The following is an 8,891-nucleotide window of genomic DNA, read 5'->3' as shown; positions in this document are numbered from 1 at the left end:
AGGGGATGGGATGATGGGGAGGGGATGATGATGGCATTTGTTAAGCGCTTACTATGCGCCAAGCTTATGGAGGGGATGGGAAGGGGATGGGATGATGGGGAGGGGATAGGGGATGATGATGGCATTTGTTAAGCGCTTACTATGTGCCAAGCTTATGGATAGGATGGGAAGGGATGATGGTGAGGGGATGGGGGATGATGATGATGTAAGTGCCCAATAAATATGACTGAATGAATGAATGAATGATGGCATTTGTTAAGTTCTTACTATGTGCCAAGCTTATGGATGGGATGGGATGATGGGGAGGGGATGACGATGGCATTTGTTAAGCGCTTACTATGTGCCAAGCTTATGGAGGGGATGGGAAGGGGAGGGGATGACGATGCCATTCGCTAAGCGCTTACTATGTGCCAAACTTATGGAGGGGATGGGATGATGGGGAGGGGATGATGATGGCATTTGTTAAGTGCTTACTATGTGCCAAGCTTATGGAGGGGATGGGAAGGGGAGGGGATGATGATGGCATTTGCTAAGCGCTTACTAGGTGCCAAGCGTATGGAGGGGATGGGACGATGATGATGGCATTTGTTAAGCGCTTACTATGTGCCAAGCTTATGGAGGAGATGGGATGATGGGGAGGGGATAGGGGATGATAATGGTATTTGCTAAGCGCTTACTAGGTGCCAAGCTTATGGATGGGATTGGGATGGGGATGGGATGCTCCCTCTCTCCCTCCCCCCGTCCTGTCCTCACCGCCGCCGGCTCCCGTCGGGTCCTCAGCCGTCCGAGTGCGGGGGGGTGAGCGGAGGGCGGCCTAAATAGGGGCGGCGCGGACGCAGTTCCGGCGTGTCGGGCGGGCGCGCGGGGCGCCCATTGGCCGGGGACCGGGACGGAAGAGGGAAAAGGGGGCGGGCCGCCGACCGGGAGCACGCGCGGGCCGGGAGCACGCGCGACCGCGGAGGCTCGCGGCCCTTCGGGTGCGGAGGGTGAGAGCCGAGGGCCTGGCGCCGTCCGTTCGGGGGGAGGGAGGGAGGGACGGAGAGAGGGAGAGAGGGAGAGGCGGCCCCTGCGCGGGGAAAATTTCCCTCCTTTTTGCCCTCCCCTCCTTCCTTCCCAATCAATCAATCAATCGTATTTATTGAGCGCTTACTATGTGCAGAGCACTGTACTAAGCGCTTGGGAAGTACAAATTGGCAACACATAGAGACAGTCCCTACCCAACAGTGGGCTCACAGTCTAAAAGGGGGAGACAGAGAACAGAATCAAACATACCAACAAAATAAAATAAATAGGATGGAAATGTACAAGTAAAATAAATAAATAGAGTAATAAATATGTACAACCATATATACAGGTGCTGTGGGGAAGGGAAGGAGGTAAGATGGGGGGATGGAGAGGGGGACGAGGGGGGAGAGGAAGGAAGGGGCTCAGTCTGGGAAGGCCTCCTGGAGGAGGTGAGCTCTCAGCTCCTGGGCTCAGTACCGATTAGAATCACAATCGTAATAGTAATGATGACATTTGTTAAGCGCTTACTATGTGCCACGCACTGTTCTAAGCCTGGTGGGGGGGGGGGGATACAAGGTGATCAAGTTGTCCCACGTGGAGCTCACAGTCTTAATCCCCATTTGACAGATGAGGGAACTGAGGCTCAGAGAAGTGAAGTGACTTGCCCAAGGTCACACAGCAGACAGGTGGCGGAGCCGGGATTCCAGCCCATGACCTCTGGCTCCAAAGCCCGGGCTCTTTCCAATGAGCCACGCTGCTTCTCCTATTACGAATCACAATCGTAATAGTAATAATGACATTTGTTAAGCGCTTACTATGTGCCACGCACTGTTCTGAGCGCCGGGGGAGGATCCAAGGCCATCAGGTTGTCCCACGGGGGGCTCACAGTCTTCATCCCCATTTGACAGATGAGGGAACTGAGGCATGGATCATAATGACGGGATTTGTTAAGCGCTTACTAGGTGCCACGCAGTGTTCTAAGTGCCGGGGGAGGATCCAAGGCCATCAGTTTGTCCCACGGGGGCTCACAGTCTTCATTCCCGTTTTACAGATGAGGGAACTGAGGCACAAGTCATAATAATAATGATGGTTTTTGTTAGGCGCTTACTATGTGCCACGCACTGTTCTAAGCGCCGGGGGAGGATCCAAGCTGATCAGGTTGTCCCACCGGGGGCACACAGTCTTCATCCCCGTTTTACAGATGAGGTCACTGAGGCACAGATAGTAATGATGGGATTTGTTGAGGCACAGATCATAATAATGATGATGGTATTTGTTAAGTGCTTACTATGTGCCACGCACTGTTCTAAGCGCCGGGGGGAGGATTCAAGGCCATCAGGTTTGTCCCACGGGGGGCTCACAGTCTTCATCCCCATTTTACAGATGAGGGAACTGAGGCACAAGTCATAATAATAATGAAGGTATTTGTTAAGCGCTTACTAAGTGCCACGCACTGTACTGGGCGCCGGGGGAGGATCCAAGGTCATCAGGTTGTCCCACAGGGGGGGCTCACAGTCTTCATCCCCATTTGACAGATGAGGTCACTGAGGCATGGATCATAATGATGGGATTTGTTAAGCGCTTACTATGTGCCACGCACTGTTCTAAGCGCCGGGGGAGGATCCAAGGCCATCAGGTTGTCCCACGGGGGCTCACAGTCTTCATCCCCACTTTACAGATGAGGTCACTGAGGCACAGAGAATAATGATGGTTTTTGTTAGGCGCTTACTAGGTGCCACACACTGTTCTAAGCGCCGGGGGAGGATCCAAGGCCATCAGGTTGTCCCACGGGGGGCTCACAGTCTTCATCCCCATTTGACAGATGAGGGAACTGAGGCATGGATCATAATGATGGTTTTTGTTAGGCGCTTACTAGGTGCCACGCACTGTTCTAAGCGCCGAGGGAGGATCCAAGGCCATCAGGTTGTCCCACGGGGGGCTCACAGTCTTCATTCCCATTTTGCAGATGAGGGAACTGAGGCACAAGTCATAATAATAATGATGGTTTTTGTTAGGCGCTTACTATGTGCCACGCACTGTTCTAAGCGCCGGGGGAGGATCCAAGGCCATCAGGTTGTCCCACGGGGGGCTCACAGTCTTCATTCCCGTTTTACAGATGAGGGAACTGAGGCACAAGTCATAATAATAATGATGGTTTTTGTTAGGCGCTTACTATGTGCCACGCACTGTTCTAAGCGCCGAGGGGAGGATCCAAGGCGATCAGGTTGTCCCACGGGGGGCTCAATCTTCATCCCCATTTTACAGATGAGGTCACTGAGGCACAGATAATAATGATGGCATTTGTTAAGCGCTTACTATGTGCCACACACTTTTCTAAGCACTGAGGGGGGGGATACAAGGTGATCAGGTTGTCCCACGGGGGGCTCACAGTCTTCATCCCCATTTTACAGATGAGGGAACAGAGGCACAAGTCATAATAATAATGATGGGATTTGCTAAGGGCTTACTATGTGCCACGCACTGTTCTAAGTGCTGGGGGAGGATCCAAGGTGATCAGGTTGTCCTACTGGGGGCTCACAGTCTTCATCCCCATTTTACAGATGAGGTCACTGAGGCACAGATAATAATGATGGGATTTGTTGAGGCACAGATCATAATAATGATGATGGTATTTGTTAAGGGCTTACTATGTGCCACACACTGTTCTAAGTGCTGGGGGAGGATCCAAGGTGATCAGGTTGTCCCACAGGGGGCTTACAGTCTTCATCCCCATTTTACAGATGAGTTCACTGAGGCACAGATCATAATAATAATGATGATGGTTTTTGTTAGGCGCTTACTATGTGCTATGCACTGTTCTAAGCGCTGGGGGAGGATACAAGGTGATTAGGTTTGTCCCATGGGGGGCTCACAGTCTTCATCCCCATTTTACAGATGAGGTCACTGAGGCACAGATCATAATAATAATGATGGGATTTGTTAATACCATCTCTTCCTCTCTTCAAAGCCCTACTGAGAGCTCACCTCCTCCAGGAGGCCTTCCCAGACTGAGCCCCCTCCTTCCTCTCCCCCTCCCCATCCCCCCCGCCTTACCTCCTTCCCCTCCCCACAGCACCTGTATATTTGTATATATGTTTGTTCATATTATTACTGTATTTATTTTACTTGTACATATTTATTCTATTTATTTTATTTTGTTAATATGTTTTGTTTTGTTGTCTGTCTCCCCCTTCTAGACTGTGAGCCTGCCGTTGGGTAGGAACCATCTCTATATGTTGCCAACTTATACTTCCCAAGCGCTTAGTACAGTGCTCTGCATGCAGTAAGCGCTCAATAAATACGATTGAATGAATAAGTGCTTACTATGTGCAAAGCACTCTTCTAAGCGCTGGGGAGGATACAAGGTCATCAGGTTTGTCTCACGGGGGGCTCACAGTCTTCATCCCCATTTTACAGATGAAGTCACTGGGGCATAGATCATAATGATGATCGTATTTGTTAAGCGCTTACTATGTGCAAAGCACTGTTCTAAGCACTGGGAGAGGATACAAGGTGATCAGGTTTGCCCCACGGGGGTGTCTCACAGTCTTCATCCCCATTTTACAGGTGAGGTCACTGAGGCACAGATCATAATAATAATGATAGGATTTGTTAAGCGCTTACTATGTGCCATACACTGTTCTAAGTGCTGGGGGAGAATACAAGGTGATCAGGTTGTCCCACTGGGGGCTCTCAGTCTTCATCCCCATTTTACAGATGAGGTCACTGAGGCACAGATAATAATGATGGGATTTGTTGAGGCACAGATCATAATAATGATGATGGTATTTGTTAAGCGCTTACTATGTGCAAAGCACTCTTCTAAGTGCCGGGGGGGATACAAGGTCATCAGTTTGTCCCACGGGGGGCTCACAGTCTTCATCCCCATTTTACAGATGAGGTCATTGAGGCACAGATAATAATGATAATGGTGGTATTTGTTAAGTGCTTACTATGTGCCACACACTGTTCTAAGCGCTGGGGGAGGATACAAGGTGATCAGGTTGTCCCACGGGGGGGCTCATAGTCTTCATCCCCATTTTACAGATGAGGGAACTCAGACTCAGGTAATAATAATAATAATAACGGGATTTGTTAAGCACTTACTATGTGCAAAGCACTGTTCTAAGCGCTGGGGGAGGATACAAGGTGATTAGGTTGTCCCATGGGGGGCTCACAGTCTTCATACAAGATGTCTATGCTAGTGCTTAGATCACTGCTTGGCACAGAGTAAAGCACTTAACATTCATTCATTCAATCGTATTTATTGAGCACTTACTGTGTGCAGAGCACTGTACTAAGTGCTTCGGAAGTACAAGTTGGACAAATACCATAATTATTATTATTCCATTGGCTGTCTCCCTTTCCCTCCCTCTTTCTTTTCTTCTTTCTGAGAGCTCACCTCCTTCAGAAGGCCTTCCCAGACTGAGCCCCCTTCTTCCTCTCCCCCTCATCTCCCTCTCCATCCCCCCGTCTTACCTCCCTCCCTTCCCCACAGCACCTGTATATATGTATATATGTTTGTACATATTTATTACTCTATTTTACTTGTACATATCTATTCTATTTTATTTTGTTAGTATGTTTGGTCTTGTTCTCTGTCCCCCCCATTTTAGACTGTGAGCCCACTGTTGGGTAGGGACTGTCTCTATATGTTGCCAACTTGTACTTCCCAAGCGCTTAGTACAGTGCTCTGCACACAGTAAGCGCTCAATAAATAAGATTGATTGAGACAGACATTAATATAAATAAATTACAGATATGTACATAAGTGCTGTGGGGCTGGGGTCGGGGATGAATAAAGGGAGAAAGTCAGGGAGACGCAGAAGGGAGTGGGAGAAGAAGAAAAGAGGGCTTAGTCAAGGAAGGCCTCTTGGAGGAGATGGGCCTTCAGTAAGGCTTTGAAGAGGGGAGAGTAATTGTCTGGAGGATTTGAGGAGGGAGGGCTTTCCAGGCCAGAGCCAGGATGTGAGCTAGGGGTAGGCGAGACAGGCGCCATCGAGGCACAGCGAGAAGGTCAGCATTAGAGGAGAAAATTGCGTGGACTGGGTTGTAATAGGAGACTAGCGAGGTGATGTAGGAAGGGGCGAGGTGATGGAGAGCTTTAAAGCCAATGTTTCTGTTTGTCATTATATCGAGTCTAGTTTTGACTCATCCTCGGCGCTCCCGAGAAAGTCCCCAGCCTGGAATTTTCCTAGAGGCATGAATGGTGTCTTTGAACCACAGAGGAGGGAGGGAGGACGAGGGACAGACTTCTTTGGGGTATAGGATTGTATATCACGAACAGTGACATTCGTCTGTGGGTTCGTAAGTGAGACTGAAAAGGGCAATGTGGGATCCACCACATTGGTTTTCCTTTGTTGTGCTATCATCTTCGTGGTCAGGGAATGTGTCTGTTTGTTGTTATATTGTACTATCCCAAGCGATTAGTACAGTGCTCTGCACACAGTAAGCGCTCAATAAATAACAGTTGAATGAATGTTGCTTGCAGTGCTTGGTGCTGTTTTTACTTTCTGCTCTGACAGTGTATCATGGAGTAAATTTTGATAAGCTTTTGATTTGAAATGATCAGATTCTTATAATAATAATGGCATTTGTTACGCACTTTCTATGTGCCAGGCACTGTAGTAAGCGCTGGGGTGGTTACAAGCAAACCAGGTTGGACACGGTCCCTGTCCCACATGGGGCTCACGGTCTCAATCCCTATTTTACAGATGAGGGAACTGAGGCGCAGAGAAGCGAAGCGACTTGCCCAACGTCACACAACAGACAGGCGGCGGAGCTGGGATTAGAACCCATGTCCTTCTGACTCCCGGGCCTGTGCTGTATCTACTGCGCCGTGCCGCTTGGTCATCTGAGAGTGTTGATGATTTTGTAAGGTTTATAATAATAATAATAATAATAATAATAATGGCATTTATTAAGCCCTTATGAAGTGCAAAGCACTGTTCTAAGTGCTGGGGAGGTTACAAAGTGATCAGGTTGTCCCATGCGGGGCTCACAGTCTTAAGTTTATGAACACTGGGTGGATCCTACAAATCTCCCGATCGCTTAGTATCATCATCATCAATCGTATTTATTGAGCGCTTACTATGTGCAGAGCACTGTACTAAGCGCTTGGGAAGTACAAATTGGCAACATCTAGAGACAGTCCCTACCCAACAGTGGGCTCACAGTCTAAAAGGGGGAGACAGAGAACAAAACCAAACATACTAACAAAATAAAATAAATAGAATAGATATGTACAAGTAAAATAAATAAATAAATAAATAGATAGAGTAATAAATATGTACAAACATATATACATATAGTACAGTACTTTGCATGCTGTAAGCATTCAGTAAATACAATTGATTGATATTGTGGATAGCCTGTGTATCCAGCGCTTAGAACAGTGCTTTGCACGTAGTAAGTGCTTAATAAATGCTATTATTATTATTATTAGTAGTATTATTATTACATCTGCTGGGCTGGAAGATCTTGTTGGCGGGGCCCTCCTGTGGTCTGAAGCTACGTTGCTCTTTGGCCAGTGTGCGATTCAAGACTGGCTAAGTCCTGCTGGTTTTCCTGTGAAAGGAAGGCCGCTCTGGAGAGTGGGTGGACTGGGTTCTGTAGTCAGCCAAGGAGGAGGTGAAGACCACCTGTGACCTTTGCAGGATGCTGCATCACCCTGCCTCCAAGGTTCTCACTGCACCTCCATCTCACTTATCTCGCCACCAACCCCTCCTGCCTCTGGCTTGAACGCCCTGCCTCCTTATGTCCGACAGACAATGACTCTCCCCGCCTTCAAAGCCTTACTGAAGGCCCCTCTCCCCCAAGAGGCCTTCTCTGATTAAGCCCTCTTTTCCTCATCTCCCACTCCTGCGTCGCCCTGATTTGCTCCCTTTATTCATCTCCCCAGCCCCACAGAATTTATGTACATATCTGTAATTTATATTAATTTCTTTATTCATCTCCCCCTCCCAGCCCCACAGAACTTATGTATGTATCTGTAATTTATATTAATGTCTGTCCCCCCTGTCCAGACTGTTAGCTCACTATGGGCAGGGAATGCGTCTGTTATATTATATTTTCCCAAGTGCTTCGTACAGAACACAGAAAACACTCAATAAATACGACCGACTGACTCCCTGTTGTCACTGTGGGCCGCTACGGGGGTGTGACTGAGAGAGGAGGACACGGTGCGAGTGGCGCTGCGCAAACCACTGGCCGTTCCACCGTGCGGCTTCTCGGTCCTGAAGCGTCGGGACTTAAATTCCCCTGGCGTCCCTCCTTCATAATAATGGTATTTGTTAAGTGCTTACTATGTGCAAAGCACTGTTCTAAGCGCTGGGGAGGTTACAAGGTGATCAGGTTATCTTGGGGTGGGGGGGGGCTCACAGTTTTAATCCCCATTTTACAGATGAGGTAACTGAGGCCCAGAGAAGTTAAGTGACTTGCCCAAAGTCGCACAGCTGACAGTTGGCGGAGCTGGGATTTGAACCCATGACCTCTGACTCCAAAGCCCGGGCTCTTTCCACTGAGCCACCAGGGTCTTGCCAATGGTGGAGAACAGTAAGATTCCGCAGGCATTTCTGTGGGCAGTTTGCGGCATGGTGAGGTGAGGTGGTGAGAAGCAGCATGGCTTGGTGGAAAGAGCCCAGGCTTTGGAGTCAGAGGTCATGGGTTCGAATCCTGACTCTGCCACATGTCTGCTGTGTGACCTTGGGCAAGTCACTTCACTTCTCTGAGCCTCAGTGACCTCATCTGTAAAATGGGGATTAAGACTGTGAGCCCCACGTGGGACAACCTGATCACCATGTATCCCCCCAGCGCTTAGAACAGTGCTCTGCACATAGTAAGCGCTTAACAAATGCCATTATTATTTATAAGAGCATGGGCCCGGG

General features: G+C 48.7%; 1 protein-coding gene across 1 annotated transcript in view; it reads left to right on the top strand.

Annotated features, from left to right (window-relative positions):
• The first annotated feature begins 979 nt into the window (after positions 1–979).
• Positions 980–8,891, top strand: part of WDR25 (WD repeat domain 25) — a 155,209-nt gene continuing 147,297 nt past the window's right edge. Inside the window, exon 1 of the mRNA XM_038743830.1 lies at positions 980–986. The gene's annotated coding sequence lies outside the window, so the exon portion shown is untranslated. The remainder of the gene's footprint in view (positions 987–8,891) is intronic.

Source organism: Tachyglossus aculeatus, chromosome 1 (genome assembly GCF_015852505.1).
Source record: "Tachyglossus aculeatus isolate mTacAcu1 chromosome 1, mTacAcu1.pri, whole genome shotgun sequence".
Classification (NCBI taxonomy): domain Eukaryota; kingdom Metazoa; phylum Chordata; class Mammalia; order Monotremata; family Tachyglossidae; genus Tachyglossus; species Tachyglossus aculeatus.
This window is presented reverse-complemented; position numbering and strand designations above follow the sequence as displayed.